This window comes from Polypterus senegalus, chromosome 8 (assembly GCF_016835505.1).
Source record: "Polypterus senegalus isolate Bchr_013 chromosome 8, ASM1683550v1, whole genome shotgun sequence".
In the NCBI taxonomy this organism is placed as follows: Eukaryota; Metazoa; Chordata; class Cladistia; order Polypteriformes; family Polypteridae; genus Polypterus; species Polypterus senegalus.
Window position 1 is genome coordinate 170,990,658 of NC_053161.1, and position 20,327 is coordinate 171,010,984.

The 20,327-nt window shown below is 36.7% G+C and overlaps 1 pseudogene; it reads right to left on the reverse strand.

Moving 5' to 3' along the window:
* Window positions 1–12,704: 12,704 nt before the first annotated feature.
* Window positions 12,705–20,327, reverse strand: part of LOC120533401 — a 47,668-nt pseudogene continuing 40,045 nt past the window's right edge.

Consider the following 20,327-nt stretch of genomic DNA (forward strand, 5'->3'; position numbering starts at 1 on the left):
CGTAATCTCGTGGTTTAAATTTGAAAGTCGCAGCATTTTCCGTATTTGGGTTAATGGATTCATTTCATTTATGTCGTAACACCCTATTAGCATTTGGTGGTGTGTTTCTTTTAACATTTGTTCGCATTTTTCATCTTAAAATGTGAACGGCTTGCTAATAATCAAGCAAAACGATGTAATCGAGGTGTCGAATTAGGAATAGAATTAGGAGAGCACGTCTGACACTCGACCGGTGTAAAGTGTGCCCTCCAAAGCCATCGGTATGTTTTATTATGTTGATATCAGATTACATAAATGCAATAGTTTTTCCATAATAAAGTTAACAAATATATAATGATGAAGGCTAAATTACATACAAGAGTAGCAACAGCTAAGTTATTACAAGAAAGCGAGATGCAGATAATAGCGTTACAAATTGTTAATGAAGCAGATCAGAATCTTACACGTTTTAATTATTTTAGTGTCTTTTCCATTTTTCAAAGCTATTTCTAGCATATTAATGTCCATACAGAAAGATGTAACAGAGGGTCTAACGTTCTGTACTTTACACTTATGAATATGAAATTTATGAAGCAAGGAAACCCCAGTTACTCCATTTCCTAACATTTAGTCTTCAAAATTGTATACAGTATAAGAACAAGAATTAAACAGTGAGATTGGGTTGTCATTCAAGACAGTAACAGAAATAAATATTTCTAAAACGTTTTGGAATAGGAGTAGAAATAAAAGAAATCTGAGGGGATTTTTTTTTTCATTTGTACATAAACTACAATTTGAATTTCCCCTTGGGATTAATAAAGTATCTATCTATCTATCTATTTTGGCGATACATTAATGTCATACTTATGAATTAATTTGTTAGTTGGGTACTATTTATTCATAATTTTGAAATGGATTTCTTTAACCTTGTTTGGTAGAAAAAATTCTATGGCAGAAAACAGGCAATTTAAAAATGTATATCCAAAACCATCAGAGAAGTGTGGTGTGCGTCTGATGTGGCACAGTGACAGGCTGGGCACCTGCTGTTGTCATTGGCTTATCATTTAAGCTGTTGGTTTTGGAGGAGTACACACACATTTTACTGAATATAATGGAGAAGGCTTGCTCCTTAGAAATAACTTCTTTCTTATTGCTGCAGTTAGAAGTACAATGCCCCTTTATTGTATTTTTTTATTGACCCTACAGGATGCCCTGTGGTAACCAGCCTTCCATGTGGCTGAACAGATGCCAGTGTACCCGAATTCTGAGACACAACTGGATGTCCTTTTCTTCTGCTTTTAAGATTCCCAATTTGAGATGATGTGCAGTTCATGTTAGATTTGCTATTTCTACATGTAAGACTACTGAGGCTTTCAGTTTCAGAATTAATTTGTTGACAATTCCTGCAAAGCCTCCCCATATTTATTACTTGATCTGTAATATTTTGCTGCCTTGAATACTGTACTGTATGTCTGCTCACTCTGTCCAGTAACTAACACGGCTTTTAATTTTAGACAGAAAGCCTCAGAGTGTGAATCCTCACAAACACAGAGACTGAGGTGCATCAGTCAGTCACTAAACAGGGATATTGTTCTCTTTTGCAAAATAACGTTTATTTTCTTAAGTTGCTGTGCTTTGTTGTTGGATTTTGAAAGAGCTGAGATGTAATTTTAACTTAAAACAAAACTAAGGTAGGAGAGAAAACGGAAGATATTTTCATGTTATTACCGACACCTGAGCACATCACATTAGAAGTTCAGATATACAGAGATTATAACACAATGTCTACTGTATGCGTAATGTAAAAGGAAAAAAAATGATGCTACATACAATGACAGTTAAGTTGGGGTTCTTTCAACATCCAACAAAAAACCACAATAATTTAAAAAATATTATTAGTTAGACTTTACTCTAAGCAGACCTTTATCTATTGTGATGGTTTACTTTGGTAATAATTGATCTACAGGTGAACCAAGAAGGAGGAACAAGAAGTGAGAGTACACTTTATTAATGTTTGAACTCCATGAGTGAATATCTACTGTGTTTATGTTTTTAACAGTTACAGTGAAGTAGAAGAGTCCGGTCGTGTTTTGGGGCAGCAGTTTAACAAGAAGGACGAAGAGATGTGTGCCATGTTGAAGTAGCGGCTGCCCTCCTGTCTGGCACTTCTAGAATCCTCCAACTCAATCCCTGCTCTGATCTGCTGTGCCCTTGCCAAGTGATCACGAGGTATTGGCCTTTTTGGTTTTTTTTTTCTTCTGAAAACTGTCTCGGTCTCATTACACTGGCTGTCTGTCTCACATAGAATTGATTTTAAGGATCTATTAAATAATTAGAAGGCTTTGAGTATTTTAGACCCTGCCTTTATTTTGGAGTGTCTGCTCCCAACATTTCTTTTCTGAAACATTGCTTTGCTTTTTATTCCAAGATCAACCATAAAATCTGGCAGCTTTCTGTACTCTGGAGTGCTTTGCCAATAGAGAAGTGCCAGGCTACAAATGTCAAGCATTTCAAAAACTTCAACAAGCCCACTTTTCTAATTTGGCTTTTTCTTAATTACTTGCATTGGTTGTAATAGTTTAGAAATGGTACTGTGTACACTTTGTAAGCTCTGCACTGGGCACTAACCTCTGCTGTTTTTCTCTGTTGTTTTTTTCCAGTTTATTGCAATGGTGCCCCCTGCGTCTCCACCGTCTTTTAAATCAACTCCAACTGCCTGTGATAGAAGAAAAGTTCACAAGACGTCCTGAAATGGAATTGTGATTGGACTGAGACGGCCACAATTATGTATGCTGGGATGTGCAGAGGGGGGTCTATGTGGGCTTTGGCTTGGGACCCCCAGAGGTTTATTATCTCCAGTGTCCATGAAGGCTGCAAGTTTGTGTTTGTCCCCGCCATTTGACCAGGCAGTGTATTTATTACAAAGGACAAGGACCCCTCCATTGGCTTCTCATTTACTTTTATAATGCCTTCAGTTTTCTTTGTAACTGTATATTTTTGTAGAGCAATTTGAGCAACACTTGTAAGCAAAGGTGATGTAAAATATTATTAGTGAATAAATATTAAAGGACAGATCAAGAAAAAATATCAGTTTAAATAGAACACATTTTTATGGAATATTGCTGGATAACAACTCTTTGACTCTGAGTAGCATCTTGTTCATAAAGCTAAAATAGCATTTTTCCTTTTTTGACAAATTTAATGATTCACTTTTATTGTGTTCAAAACCTTGGCTAACATTTTTTTAAATACTAAGGTAAAAATCTGTAAATATATTTGTGTTCTCCTTCCCTAATAGTTTTAACACCTCCCCTTGTTGGCCATTTTCATTGTAGTTGTGTTCTAGTTAAATGCATTTACCATTTATACATCTTTATGATTACTGAATTTTCTACTCATAATATACAGTATTACATACATATAAATATGGGTGTGTATAATTTTTTTTGAGAAACATTGTTCACAGATGTTTCACTTTTATTTTTAAAAATACCATTTATTTCTTCAATAAAAAATGTATGAATAAGTGTATTGTATTTCCTTTTTTAAAAGTTATAAAAATGAACTGGTTCTGTGTCAATATGGGTGAATAAAATCACTGACATGAGACGAGGAGTCTACACAAACAGCGCTGTGTTATGTTGATTAAACTTGTAAGAATGAATGTCACTGCTCTCCGTCCACATGCTGTTCATCATAAACTGAACTACTTCATGCTGTTCAAATTCTGCTCAGTTAGTGGAGAATATTTTATTTTACAGCTGTTAAATTCAGTTCATTTTTATTATATTAATATGTTAGTTGGTTTCTCAGCGGGTTTTACAGAGACGCCTTGAAATAAAATTAAAACACATCACTAAGAACAAATGATTACAAATATGAACTATAGCAGCAAGCACTTACTGTAAAAAAAAAAAAAATAGATCAAATAGATTGATTCACAGTGATAACAGCGCACTTCCTTAGTTTAAGTCTGTGGGTATAAAGTTAAACTTCTCTGTAAGATTAATAGCCATTGGAATAAATAAGGATTTGAACCGGTGGCTTTACGCTCTTCATTTCTTCAGCATCTGACCTGATTGCACAACTGAGAACGAATTACAGAATTTTAACAAGTGGACAGTCACAGTTAACACTAAGGGGCAGGTAACACAATGCCATGCAACACAGTGTTCATTGTTTTCTTTTTTTAAAGGATCATGTATCCAACCAGTTTTATAGAAATATATTAGGTTTTGTAAACCTGATGCCTTAGGACAAATAGCAATTTTATTAATAATAACTGACGTCTAAAGATATCTTTAAACAAACACGATTTGCTCATAAGAGGAAATTGCAACAATAAATCAAAACGGAAAAGAAACTTTATATGATTTATTACGTGAGTGGGAAAATAAAACACTACATACTTTATATATATATATATATATATATATATATATATATATATATATATATATATATATATATATATATATATATATATATATATATAAATAATACAAAGCGTACACAACATGTGTTTCGCCGTAATTGTGACTTATCAAGTGTGAACACCTAAGCTTCTTACGGCGATCGAACATTGGACATCAACGTTACGCCACAAAGGCTGCTTCGTTTATTTTGCAGGATGAATATTTTTATTATGGTCAACTAATGTGGAACTAAAATGTATATACCGTAATGTCAAGTTGTACTGCATGCACAGTTCTGATCGGGTCGTGCCGTAAAGTGGATTGTTTTGTTTTTTAATGTTTTTTCATTAAGCGCATGCGGTGTGTGTCACTACCTGGTTCCCGTTGCCGGCCCAATCTGCGTGCGCGTGCGTATTGAAAGGCTACGTCATCACACACTTTACGGTGCTGCCCAATCTGTTTAACGCATGCGCGAACAGTTTACGGCACGCTACGCTTTCAATACGCCTGCGCGCGCAAATCGGGTAGGCACGCAGATCGGGTAATGACAGATGCCTCATGACCAGCAACATCTTACGTCAACGTCGCCGCTATATTGCGAGTGGCACCGCTGTGGAGTGAAGTAATGGATAAAGATGCCTCATGCATGTGCTGCTTGGGATTGTACAAAACGCTGTACGCTCCAAACCAGATCCCGGGGGATAACATTTCATAGGTAAGGCTGGTTATATTAGGCCATTAGAAAATCCCGTTTTATAATCTTAGCACTCAAGGTCACTTTACAGTAAAATTAAACGACATTAGTAAAATTAAAACAGGAGAATGATAAATCAAAAAGCAATACATAGCAAACAAACAAAGATAACTGACAATAACAGTGCAAAATTTACAATTGGTATGCCAGTTTTAAAAGATAAGTTTTGAGAGCAGTTTTAAAATGTATTATTGAATCGAGCTGACGTATATAAGAGGGAAGAGAATTCCCGAGCTGATGAGCTCTAGATGTGTAGTACAGAAAGTAGAGCTGCAGATGAGGATCTGAGTGAGCGAGAGGAGTGCAATTCTGTAGGAGATCAGTGAGGTTGTGAAGAGCTATAAATATTCAGAGCGGTATTTAGTATTGTATTCTGTGGTTATCAGGGAGCCAGTGAAGCTAAGAGAGAATAGGTGTAATATGTTCAGTGGATTTAGAACAGCAGGTTATTATCCTGGCAGCAGAATTTTGAAGAAATTGTACGTGAGGTGACTCAGGCATTAACCAATACTTCAGTACTGTGTTGTGTAAGAACAAGTAAGGGGGTAAATAAGTAATCTTTTGAACTAGAGCATAAAAATCATTGATGTAAATAGAATTATTGAAAGACTAAGCTTTTGTCGACTCTGTATTCTTAAACCATCTTCCAGTTCCACAATCCCCCGCAGTCACTGAAACATTTAACACTCCCTGCTCCTTACCTGTCTTGTTACCCAAAGCATCAACACTCACTTCATTCAAGGCTTTAACGTCCTTCCTTTCATACACATAAAATAAGACACAAATTTCCTCTACATACGTGTCCAATAATAATAGTAAACTGGCAGCTGCTTTGTCTCCCATTACGTGAGCTCGTCTGCCGCCCCTCAGTTGCACTGGCACACGTTGCACTGGGGCTGGGGGGCAAATGCAATGGAGAATACCGACAATGTACACCTTCAGAAGTGGAATAAATCAACTTTATAAGTAGAACGCCTGGACAAACTTGTTAAGAAGGCAGGCTCTATTGTAGGAATAAAGTTGGACAGTTTAACATCTGTAGCAGAGCGACGGGCATTAAGCAAACTCCTGTCAAAGATGAAGAATCCACTGCATCCACTGAACAGTGTCATCTCCAGACGGAGGAGTAGCTTCAGTGACAGACTGAGGAGATCGTTCCTCCCCCACACTATGTGACTCTTCAACTCCACCTGAGGGAGTAAATGCTAACAATTCTCATAGTTATTGTCCGTTTTTTACCTGCATTTTTATTATTCTTTAATTTAATGTTTTTTTTTTGTATCAGTATACTTCTGGTGGATTATGTGAATTTCCTTTGTGATTAATAAAGTATCTATCTATCTATGTAACATTTCAGATAAACGATGAATTTTGTTAATCATAAACATTGCAACATAACTATTATATGTGTTGTTACTTTTTCAATAATGTGTGACTCACGAGTTGTAACAAATAATATGTGACACTGAGAAATTATAACTCCTAATAACGGGAACAAGTAAAAACTTAAACGGACATTGTAAACGTAGGCATTTCAATAAATAATTTATGAGGCTTGTGTATGCATTTCAATATCAATTTAAGAACTACAGGTAGGCCACCTGTTGTACTATAAACGGTAGCTCAAGCAACACTTAACAGTAAATAGTCTAACAGGACTGCGGTGGGTTGGCACCCTGACCAGGATTGGTTCCTGCCTTGTGCCCTGTGTTGGCTGGTATTGGCTCCAGCAGACCCCCGTGACCCTGTGTTCGGATTCAGCAGGTTGGAAACTGGATGGATGGATAGTCTAACAGGACAATGACTGACTGAAACGAAGATGCTGCGCCGCTACAATAAAGGCTCACGCTGTCATTCTGCATGTTTGGAAGGCGCTGATTGGCTGAAACAGTTTATAGCGAATTGTCCCAAATTGGAAGTGCCGTATAGCGATCAGAAACGAAAAGACACATTTAGGCATGGTGGACAGTAGTTTGTTTTTCTATAATACAAATTCAGTACGACAACAGAGTCTCCAAACACACAAATATGAAGTTTATTACGTTTTACAGTGAAACTCTTTATATACACAATATAATTAGGGACGTGTACCCCCTAGCTGACTGCGGCGGCCCAACCTTCCCTCGATAGCTGATTCGCTCGCTATCCGTCCAAGTTGGAAATTTTTGTTAAATTAAAGAATTGAATAAAAAAATCTTTTCACAAGAGGAGAATCAATGACGCGACACCCTGGTGTTTTTACTGAGAGACAGTTGCAATACTGAGCCACCTAATCGGGATAATTAACGAGCTCTGCACAACTGACTACTACTGTTCTTACTGCAGCAGATGTAGACAATATATGTTGTATGACATATGCACATTAAATTGGTTTAATTGACACAAGATTATCATTGTTGTATTCTCCTAATGAAGACGAAATAATTATATTTATAGATGTATACTATATGACTTACGGTTTTGAAGAAAATTAAGCGTTGCATAAAAAGGTTGCATGATTTACCTAATCTTTTTACATATATAAAGTCGATATATGACAATATATCTTTGACACTATGTATCAGACAAAGGAAATCACAGTAATCCACAATAATAATGAATTCTCAGAAACTACCTGAATTGTCGTTTCAGGCAGTCGCTTAACTATATCAACTAAAGTGTGTAGTGTCAATACAAATTACAAAATATAACTAGAGAGTTAAGTGTCAGATAGACTCTCAAAAATATAGAGGTCAATGCCTGCCTTCGAGTGTGTTGAGGCTTTAGAAAGCCTCCTTTAACAGCTGATGTATGCTCAGTGCTTTGACCACCCTGACGATTCAGTAACCAATGGGCATGTCTGCTCTGTGCTTCGGAGTGCGTGTCATAATGCAATCCCAGTGCGCATGTCTGCTTCGAAGTGTGCTTCGAATCATTATTCATCGAGCTACCGTTTGAAGTACATATGGCATCAGCAGAGTTCAAAAACTTGACAGAATTACCAGGCAAAATGAATGATTGTGGATGATCGATACATTTTAAATGATTGTACCCGATAATACTTAGTGGCAAAAAATAAAACTATAAATTATACATCATACAAATGCCAACTTGTAGAATGCATAATGCTGCAAAGAAGAGCTTTAATAATACCGGTGACAACAAATCTCTCACTATAATACTCTCATAAATATTCATTCTTCACTTCGTGCAACATTCTCATGCAACACTGAACGTATGTCATATAGTATACATCTATATATAATTGTTTTCGTCTTCATTACATACATACATAAAAAAAAAAACATACATTATATACATCTACTGCTAAAAACAGTAGTGGTGCAGCGGTAGCATTGCCACCCCATAATAAGGCATGCATGGGTTCTGGCCCCACGTCCATCGAGTGGGAATTGTTATCCGAAAGAGTCTGATTTTCTTTTTTTTTTTCATTTAACAGGAAATTCCACCGTGGGCAGATAACGAGCAAGGCGAGTTATCAAAGTGGGTTTGGATTTACAGGCGGGCAAGTTGCACACACCCCTAGTAAAGATATATCAAATATGTGTATATATAATATATCAATGGGCATTTTGTTTCATGTTTGTAACAAAAAAATATATTTCAGTGATGATTTCAACTGCTATTGTAATTGTTGATGGCAGATATAGCGGATTAAATTTTTAAATATTAATCAGGTGGAATTTGTTCTTACTTTGAATGTTTCCGGGGGAAACACGGTAAATGGGTTAGTAACTGGGATTGCACCTCTGTAACTGAAAGATTGTTTAAGAGTGATAAGACTGGACAACTACCATGTGTGTTTTAGGAAATGTTTTATTATTGCATTGTGCTGTGACTAAGACAACGTTTTACTGATCGCCTATTTGGACCTTGAACAATGTGTTCACGAGGGAGGGATGCTGCTGGTAAAGGGAAATGCTTTTTCGACAGCAGGTCCAGATGTGTTTATGCCGCTGCTTTTTGTTGCCTCAACACTCAAGAGGATCTTTAATGCCGACCTTGATACGTGCAATGCTTACCTTGGAGTGTCTTGTGTGTGTCGGTGTGCCGGTGACTGATCTGCGCCGCGTCTCTCAGTCTCTCTGATGTGATCCGGATTGACACCTTTGAATGTTTGGTGCAGCAGAGCAAATTCAACCTGATCTACCACAGTGGGTTTGTTATCACCTTATTCAATGGAGGGGATCATGGATATCAAATGACAATGAATAGAAGATGGATTAATGTAAATACGTGAGCTGCCTTACACAATTAGTCATCACATTTTGATGGCAAATCTAAGTGGGGATGATTCCCGAACAGATCTCTTATGCAATTCTTCCACAGTATCTCTCAAAATGATTTAGTTCAAATTGGCTATAAAGATTTCACTCCTGATCGTTTTTTTTTTTATTATTAATTTTGGTGAGTCTTTAATTCGGATCGAACTCAGGCTTGCACTACGCTCAGAATTTGAAAAGCAACCACCTTAGTCAGTTAATCCTCTGCCGGCATCTTTTCTTCGTAGTGAACTCGTTACTTTTATGCTCCACAAAATATTGCAAAGTATTAATAAATGAAATATCTCAATACTTGATTGAATAGTAATATTTGTGATTTAAGGATTTCACCTTTTCTTTCTCAAATGTGCTTACCTATATCATGGCAAAGTACAGGGATAAACCTTTATTTTCCGTTTAGTCCGTTTTAATTAAGTCAGAGCAAAGAAAACATTTAAGGCTATTAAATGTGATCTCAAGAAAAGATGAGGGTTAATTATAATACTAATAACAGGAGTGATTATAATGATACGGTGCAAAAGTGAATATATATTGAAAGAGCTGGGGATCCAAGAGTGAGGTGTCTTATTTTGTTTAACTCTTGCTATCGAATAGTGCATTCTGTCTGTCGGCCTTAGTTATATCTCTATCTATCTATCTATCTATATATATATATATATATATATATATATATATATATATATATATATATATATATATATATATAGTGCATCCGGAAAGCATACACTTTTTCCACATTTTGTTATGTTACAGCCTTGTTCCAAAATAGATTAAATTCATTTTTTTCCTCAAAATTCAACACACAATACCCCATAATGACAACGTGAAAAAAGTTTATTAAACATTTATTAAAATTAAAAAAATTTGAGAAATCACATGTACAAAAGTATTCACAGCCTTTGCCATGAAGCTCCAAATTAACCTCAGGTGCATCCTGTTTCCCCTGATCATCCTTGAGATGTTTCTGCAGCTTAATTGGAGTCCACTTGTGGTAAATTCAGTTGATTGGACATGATTTGGAAAGACACACACCTGTCTATATAAGGTCCCACAGCTGACATTTCATGTCAGAGCACAAACCAAGCAGGAAGTCAAAGAATCTGTCTGCAGACCTCCGAGACAGGATTGTCTAGAGGCACAAATCTGGGGAAGGCTAACCTCATCTCTCTAGAGAGATCATAAAATGGCTGGGCACCGACGCTTCCCATCTAATCTGATGGAGCTTGAGAGGTGCTCCAAAGATGAATGGGAAAAGCTGGCCAAGAATAGGTGTGCCAAGCTTGTGGCATCATATTCAAAAAGACTTGAGGCTGTAATTGCTGCCAAAGGTGCATCGACAAAGTATTGAGCAAAGGCGGTGAATACTTACGTACATGTGATTTCTCAGTTTTTTTTTATTTTTAATAAATTTGCAAAAACGTCAAGTAAACTTTCTTCACGTTGTCATTATGGGGTGTTCTATTTAGAATTCTGAGGAAAAAATGAATTTAATCCATTTTAAATATAAGGCTTTAACATAACAAAATGTGGAAAAAGGGATGCACTGTATATAATATTATAAAGTTAAACTATTGTTTATTATGTGAGGCTGTGTATATTGTAAAGAGTTTTTTTTTCTGATGAAATATGTATAATATATTGTAATAGTTCTATATGTAATATGTATGTTATGAAAACAGAGCTAGTCACATGGTGGAGGCTGTAGAGCCTTTGGTGAGAAGCGGTTTGACGCAACACCACTTAAGATGGATTCCAGTCAGTTACAGTTGTGCTTGAAAGTTTGTTAACTCTTCAGAAATTTCTATATTTCTGCGTAAATATGACCTAAAACATAATCAGATTTTCACTCAAGTCCTAGAAGTAGATGAAGAGAAATCAGTTAAACAAATGAGACAAAAATATTATACTTGGTCATTTATTTATTGAGGAAAATGATCAAATATTACATATTTGTGAGTGGCAAAAGTATGTGAACCTCTAGTATTAGCAGTTTGAAGGTGAAATTAGAGTCAGGTGTTTTCAATCAATGGAATGACAATCAGGTGTAAGAGGGCACCCTGTGTTATTTAAAGAACAGGATCTATCAAAGTCTGCTCTTCACAACACAGGTTTGTGGAAGTGTATCATGGCACAAACAGATTTCAGAGAACCTCAGAAAAAGAACTGTTGATGCTCATCAGGCTGGAAAAGGTTACAAAACCATCTTGGTAGAGTTTGGACTCCACCAATCCACATTCAGGCAGATTGTGTACAAATGGAGGAAATTCAAGACCATTGTTACCCTCCCCAGGAGTGGTCGACCAACAAAGATCACTCCAAGAGCAAGGCGTGTAATAGACAACAAGGTCATAAAGGACCCCAGGGTAACTAAGCAACTGAAGACCTCTCTCACATTGGCTAATATTCATGTTCATGAGTTCACCATCAGGAGAACACTGAACAACAATGATATGCATGGCAGGGTTGCAAGAAGAAAGCCACTACTGTCCAAAAAAAACATTGCTGCTCGTCTGCAGTTTGCTAAAGATCATATGGACAAACCAGAACGCTATTGGAAGAATGATTTGTGGAAGGATGAGACCAGAATAGAACTTATTGGTTTAAATGAAAAACGTTGTGTTTGGAAAAAGGAAAACACTGCATTCCAGCATAAGAACCTTATCCCATCCGTGAAACATGGTGGTGGTGGATTCATGGTTTGGGCCTGTTTTGTTACATATGGGCCAGGATAGTTTGCCTTCATTGATGGAACAATGAATTCTGAATTATATCAGAGAATTCTAAAGGAAAATGTCAGGACATCTGTCCATGACCTGAATCTCAAGAGAAGGTGCAGCAAGACAATGACCCTAAGCACACAAGTTGTTCTAACAAAGAATGGTTAAAGAAGAATAAAGTTAATATTTTGGAAAGGCCAAGTCAAAGTCCTGACCTTAATCCAATCAAAATATTGTGGAAGGACCTGAAGTGAGCAGTTAATTTGAGGAAACCCACCAACATCCCAGAGTGGAAGCTGTTCTGTACGGAGGAATGGGCTAAAATTCATCCAAGCCGGTGTGCAGGAATGATCCAAAGTTACCGGAAACGTTTAGTTGCAGTTATTGTTGCAAAGGGGGTGGGGTTTCACACCAGATACTGAAAGCAAAGGTTCACATACTTTTGCCATTCGCACATATGTAATATTCGAACATATTTTTGTCTCATTTGTTTAACTGGTTTGTCTTTATCTACTTTTAGGACTTGAGTGAAAAACGGATGGTGTTTTAAGTCATATTTATGCAGAAATATATAAAACTCTAAAGGGTTCACAAACTTTCAAGCACAACTGTACATGTGCTTACTGTCCAGGCAGGAGTAGACCTCACATTTTTAAGTCAGGACATCCCAGCGTGTCTCTGAAGGGAACTCCTCTGACAGAATTGTTTGCCATATTCCAACAGCAATATAGCTTCTCTCAGAGATTAGTTTCTGAACAATAATTTCTTTTGCTTACTTTTCTGGAAATGACCGAACCTCACTTGATTCCTGAAGGGTTCTAGTTTTTCTGGACTGAAAATTGAACTGCTACTGGTTTTATTCTGTTGTGAACTCTAGTGTGTCTCTGAAGGTGGCCTATTTGTGAAAACTGCTTACCACATACATTACAGCAATACGGCTTCTCTCCAGTGTGAATTCTTGTGTGGTTCTGAAGGTGGCTTATTTGTAAAAACTGTTTACCACATTCATTACAGTGATACGGCTTCTCTCCCGTGTGAACACTAGTGTGGTACTTCAGACTGCCTATATGTGAAAACTGTTGACCACATTCATTACAGCAATACTGCTTCTGTCTAATGTGAACTCTAGTGTGGTACTTCAGATTGCTCATATGTGAAAACTGTTGACCACATTCATTACAGCAATATGGCTTCTCTCCAGTGTGAACTCTAGAGTGTTCCTTCAGATTGCTTATATTTGAAAATTGTTGACCACATTCATTACAGCAGTACTGCTTCTCTCCAATGTGAACTCTTGTGTGGTACTTCAGACTGCTCATTCGTGAAAACTGTTTACCACATTCATTACAGCAATACGGCTTCTCTCCTGTGTGAATTCTTGTGTGGTTCTGAAGGTGGCCTGTTTGTGAAAACTGTTTACCACATTCATTACAGCAATAGGCTTCTCTCCAGTGTGAATTCTTGTGTGGTTCTGGAGGTTGCTTATTTGTGAAAAATGTTGACCACATTCATTGCAGCAATGCGGCTTCTCTCCAGTGTGAACTCTAGTGTGGTTCTGAAGAGCACTCCTGCCAGAGAATTCTCTGCCATATTCCACATTGCAGTGATCTTTGTTTCCTGTATAAAATTTAAAAGAAAAGGAAAAAGAAAAAAGTGCTTATTTTCAATTCAGTGCCTTACTTCAACATTAACTCACATATAAATACATTATGGCTGAAATTAGGAACAACCTTTGATCAGCATAAGCAATTATAAAACTTTAGTTGCACATGGAAAGACATTTCATTTTTTAATGTTATATTCTATATTACAACTACTCACCAGGTGCACATGCATAAAATTTACTTATCTTCAGAAACCATGCGCGTAAGCCATTTCTTATGCAAACGTCAGGATTTATAAAACCAGAACTTGCTGTGAAAACTGGCTTAAAGTTATCGCAAGGTTTAAGCATTGATATGTCCAATGCGGACATTTTTGGTGTTGGCATTTCAGCAACTCCAGGTGGCAAAACAAAGAACTGAATAGAAAATCTCATTTAACTGGACATTTCACATTCAGATGTTTCACAGGCTACACAAGGAGTGAGTTTTGATGTATCACAATGACATTTTGGCTCATGATGATGACTGAATTCTAAGCTGATTTAGACTCCCTACTATCATCCTCTTTGAATTGTGTGCTGAACTGCAGCTTTCATTAGAGAGACCATCATGCAGAAATCACACAATCCCAGTTCTCTTACAGGTCTTAACAGCTGTGGGTTATCTGGCAATGGCTGCTTTCAATGTGAACTGCCTGACCGGAGAGGAATCTCTCAGTCACCCTGAGGCACGTCATGCCATCTGTATGGAGTAGAATATTTAAGATGGTAGAGAGATACATGCAATATCATTACTATTGGGGTATGTAAGCTGTGATCAAAATGCAACCTGCAATCTGACGCAACTTCTTCTGTCATTAGCAGTGGTGGTCTTCCTTGGCCTACCAGTCCCTTTGGAATTACTAAGCTCACAGTGCGTTCTTTTTTCATAAGGATATTCCACACGATTGGTTTAGGTCATCCAAAGGTTTTAATAATGTCTTGATTGGTCTTATTATTGTTTTTCAGTCTCATAACATTCATTTGACATTCATTTGCACAACTCTTGTCCTCATGTTGAACAATGGCAACTACAGAGTCCAAAGGTAGTAAACCAGCTGAGGTGTCTTATTCCTGCTTGACTACGGCAATGAAACACACCTGAGGAATCACAAACACCTGTGACACCATTTGTCCCAAATGTTATGGTGCCCTTAAATGGGGGGGAGCAATATAGAAAAAGTGCTGTCATTTCTACAAGGTGTAACTGAAATGTTTGCAAATCCCCTTAAATGAAAATCAGTAATGTGTAACACTTGGAATAAACTACCAAGTAGTGGTAGACAGTAAGACTTTAGGGACTTTCAAAACATGACTTGATGTTTTTTTGGAATAAATAAATGTATAGGATTGGCGAGCTTTGTTGGGCTGAATGGCCTGTTGTCACCTAGACTTTTCTAATGTTCTAATAATATCATTCAAAAATAATATCAAGAAATCGGACAGAAATATATCAGGAAAGCAGAAGCTTAACAAAAGCTGAGGGATGACACAGGACAATAAGCCCAAACAAAGGAAGACATTAAAAAGTGAAAGGTTTAAACATACAGAAATTGGTGTTCTGGAATGGCTGATAAGAGACAACGAGATTCTGTGGCCTGACCTAAAGAGAAATGATCAGAAATGATCTCTCAGGGATGAAGGAACTGAAAAGGTTTGTAAAGTAGATATGGGCTAAAATTCAAGGCTAATTTGCAGCTATACAAAAGGTTTGTTGGAGGCTGTTACTGCTAAAGAAGGGTCAACAAGTACGTAAAGGAAGGAGGGCCACAGAATGGAATGTGAATATTTAATGATGTGTTGAGGACTGACAAGAAGATGTCCAACTGTTTGTGTGTTATTAGTTTAGGAGGACTGTGCTTGCCTGTAATTGCAGCATAACTAAATATCAGACTGCATTGTTCAGAGTAATTCATGCAGATACATATTCATCAAAAGGTTCACAACTTTTCTTGCAGTTGTGTATTTGTATATCACACTTTACAAAGCAGCTATTTTGGACTTCACCGTAAAATAACTACAATAGCAGAATAGCAAATTGCTAAACCTTGCATTAACACAGATTAAATCTAAAACTACATTTAAACACACAATAAATCACAGTATTTCTCATAAAAACCACAAGACTCAACCTTTCAGGTCCCTAAACCCCAATCCTAAAACTTGCACATTTTCATTTTACACTTACTTTTTCCAGACTTCCTTGTACGTGGTGCCTGATTTTCCTGAGTTCTATCAGATGTAGTTTCCTCAGCCCTCTTTGTATCAGACTCTAATGTTTCAGACTTCACATTGAAAGAAGACTCTGGAGATGAACAGTGTCTGCTTTGAGAAGAGTCTAGCCCTGTCACCACTCCATCTTGAAGAACGCCTTCCTGAACACTCATCAAATTTGCATGGTTATGCTTCTCAATACTGACAGACTTCTCTTCAGGTTCTTCTTTAATGCCCACTGAATGCAGTTCACTGTCCTCCTCCTTGATGCTCAGACTCTCCTGTTTAGTGTAGATGGACTCCGATTCACAGTCCTCCTCCTCAATATTTAAAGGTATCTCCATGATATTCATGTCCACATCACAGGTCTCCTGTTTCACATCCATTGAGATGTTAAAGCGTACAGTAGCATTTTCTTTTTCTGTGTAAAAAGAACAGTAATCAACTTCATTAAAATTTTATCACTTATGTTTAAAGACACTTGAATTATCATTTTAAAACATACTCTATGCTACTGTTTATGTAAAGTTAGACAGTTCATAGCAAGCTGACAGTAACTCATTTTTTCTCATATTTATTTCAAATTATCAGATGTGAAAATCTTGGAGTGGAGTGAAGGTCTAACAGGCTGAAACAAAAAGCTCAATCTGCTGTGGGTAACCCAAAGACCAGACAAGTAACAACCAATTAATAACCTTCACGAATATTCTAATCAAAGGGAATCTTGAAAAGAGGAGAGAGGTCAGGTAGTATGTAGGGATGACTGTTATTCATTGATTTGGTACCAGTACTGCGGTCTGAAAGCTGGCATCGAAACCAAAGTCAAAACCTTAGTACCGATCTAACAGCACCTCACAAAGTAAAGTTAGATTTGTAAGTGCATCTTTAGAATATGGGGGGAAGAGAAAAAAATAAAACACAGCAGCAGGACACACTTGAAAACTGCAGTACACAGTGTGAAGTACACACTGCTGGAGCTGTGCGGCAGTAACACAGACTTCAAATTGTTAATAACTTCTTTAATACTCATTAACAGGCCTTACCAGTTGTACTTTATGATATTGTAGTATGAGCGAATAGGAGGATAGGAGTAGGGAGAGATAAAAAATCCATGTAATTTTCCTCCCAGTCAATTTATGAAAATGTATGTTGTTTAAATTGGATTAAATAGTTTGTATAAACACCACAATGGCATCATAAAGTATTCAGAGCCTATCTGCACACTTAACTGTGTTGCAGGTTTCATTTTAAATCATTTTTGCCCATCAATGTACACTGAATGACATTTAAAAGGACTGCAAGAGCCTGAAGAAAAAGATTCTCTGGTCAAATGGAATAAAATTTGACATCTTGGCAAAAATCAGGCACTGTTCTTCATCTGCCTAATATCATCTCTTCAGTGAAGCATAGTAGTGGTAGCATCATGCTGTGGGGTGCTCCTCAGCAGCGGGGACCGAGTAAGTGGTCAAAATTGAGGAGAGGATGAATACAGTTAAATACAGAGAGGACCTTGAGGAAATACTGCTCCAGAGTACACACAGGCTCAGACTGGGATGATGGCTTTCCTTTCAGTATTATAATGACTCAAAGTATACCAACCATTACAATGATGTGCTGGCTTTGTGGCAAATGTCTAAGAGTCCAAGAGTGGTCAAGCCAAAGACCATACTTAAACCCCATAGAACAGCAGTTGAGAGACCTGAAAGATTTACAGATGCTTCCTATATAATCTAACAGAGCTTGAGAAGATCTCAGGTCAGGTCAGGTTGTGGAGCATGCACTGCTACAGTGATGAAACAGCTTGGGATCCTTGTTGTTCATTCTTGGGTATGATGTTAAACTGCATCCAGTCCTGCAATTGGTCCTCTAACTTGACAGGGAAAACTTGGGGTTGGTGGCAGGATTGGCACTCCAGCCACCATAAAATAATTTTTAGCTCTCAAACGGCAGACAGGACTGAGAAGATCTGCCAAGAATAATTCAATAAACTGTCCAAATCCACATCTGCTCTGCTTATGGAGACTTACTTAGGATGACTCAAAGCTGGAACTGCTGCCATGGGAGCTTCTGAAAAGTACAGAAGTAACATTCTGAATACTTACATAAATGAGAGGTTGTAGTTTTTTGATTTGCATTAAATTTACAAACCTTTCTGAAAACTTGTTTCACTTTGTCATTACAGGTTATTGAGTGTAAAATTGTTACATAAAGTTTAGTTGAGCTATTACATCATTTAAAATGTGTCATAACTGCACTTACAATTTTATACTTTTGCATAAGTTTTGTAGGGTTTCCCAGATAAATGCATGTCTTATACTGTCAAATGCCTTTTGAAAATCCAGAAATAGAATCAGTGGGTATCCAGAAAGTAATTCATTATATTCAGTCTAGTCTAAAATCAACCATATATTATCATCTTTATTGAAACCTGACTGAAATTCATCAATAAGCTAATTTATCCTTCATTTTCAGTCTTTTAGCAATTATGGAGGATAGTATCTTGTAATCATTGTTTAAGAGCATTACAGTACGCCAATTATCCAAAAATATAACATCTTAATAAGGAATTAAGGTGATGATGCCTTCTCAGAATGAATTAGGTCATTCGTCCATTTCAATATCTTAGAAAGTTACATTTAAAAAACATCAAATAGGTCTATAAACTTTTATAAAATTATGATGTTATGCCATCATTCCCAGGGGATTTACTATCCTTTCATTTTGATGGGCTCTTTAATTTCATTCATGCTTATATTCTGGGATCCAAATATGTCAATGGACACCATCAATTATGATCTTTTGAAGCATGCTGTTTACTGCCATTTCTGTCCCCCCATGAGACAGAAAAAAACATTTGCTCTTCTTTTCTCCTTTATCCAAACACTGCCTTCTTGGTCTCACAAAAGCTCCCCTTTGCCTTTGCCTCATAAATTATATCTACAGTAACTGATTTTGCAGGACATTTAATTTAGTTTTGTCTTCAATGATGTTACTTTCATTATTAGTTAATTTTTAAATACCTTGTGTTAGTTAAAGTACCTGAGATTTTTGTTATAAAACCTTTACCTTCTCAAAAGTGACAATTGAGCAACGACTATTATATTTTAGACGCTCATAATTTTTACCAATCCTCCTCATTATTAGCCAATTTCAAGCACTTTATGGTACGCTTATAAATCATGTCCTTTAGATCTTCATGGTGTCACAGGCTGTTATTTAGCTTCCAATAACCGCTGTCACACACGAGTGATTATAGAACAGCTAAAGGAACAAACGATGATGTCAACAACAAATTGATGATGTCACCTCCATTAAAAAAATCATCCATGTCACCCTTCCAACTTCCTTCATTTTATTTCCATTCCTAATCCCATAAATTGCTCCGTACATCCACCATTCAACATCAATTGTTTATTCAAAACCTGACCATTGTAGTGAACAACAAAGTGTTTCCCTTAAACCCATGGTATACGGGGACGGATTCCCCAACCTTTAATCTGTGTTTTCATCACACCACACATTCTTTTATTTTTTCTTTTGGTATCTACATTTAATTTAATAGTAATCATTTTGTGTTCTTTGAACATAGCTGGTAACATTTCAGTCTCCCTAGTAAGAGACATCAAGTCCTGTGAGATTAATCAGAGGTCAATTCTTGAGTGAAAGGAGATATTTTTTTTTTTCTTCTCAAGCAAACTGCTTAGTTTCTGGGTTGCAAAATTTCCAAATGTCAGTTAGCTCAAGATTTTGACAGTGGGTCTGAAGTCAGCTGCTGGAAACTTGAGGTTTTGGTGGATAACTGCCTATAGTATTATCTGAAATTTCATTGAAATCACCTCCAATTATAATGTTTGCTGATGGATATATATTTATGAAATATTTTATGACATCCTCAATCTCTTCAAAGAGTACAGTATTCATAGCACTAGAACAATAACCATAAGTATTGTGTATGATAAGCATTTTGTCATTGGATTCAATCACTATTATAAGCAAATGCCCGTTTTTATCTCCCTTGGTGCAAATAATATTTTTTGCTTTGAAAACTTTAGAAAATGACATCTCCTTATGTTAACAATACCCTGACTCATGACCCCAGAGAGATATCTTCCTATGTTTCAGAATTTTATCAGAGATTGTATGCATCATCTTTCAATCCTCAGGTAACTGATCTACTTTTAAAAGTTTACAATTTGTTATTTCTAAAATCAGTGACCACAATAGTGAATTCTGCGAGAAGCCATTTATTATTGAAGAGCTGGATGACATTGTTAAACAATATGGCTCCGGTGCCAAATGGACAACCCTTTGAATTTTATAAGA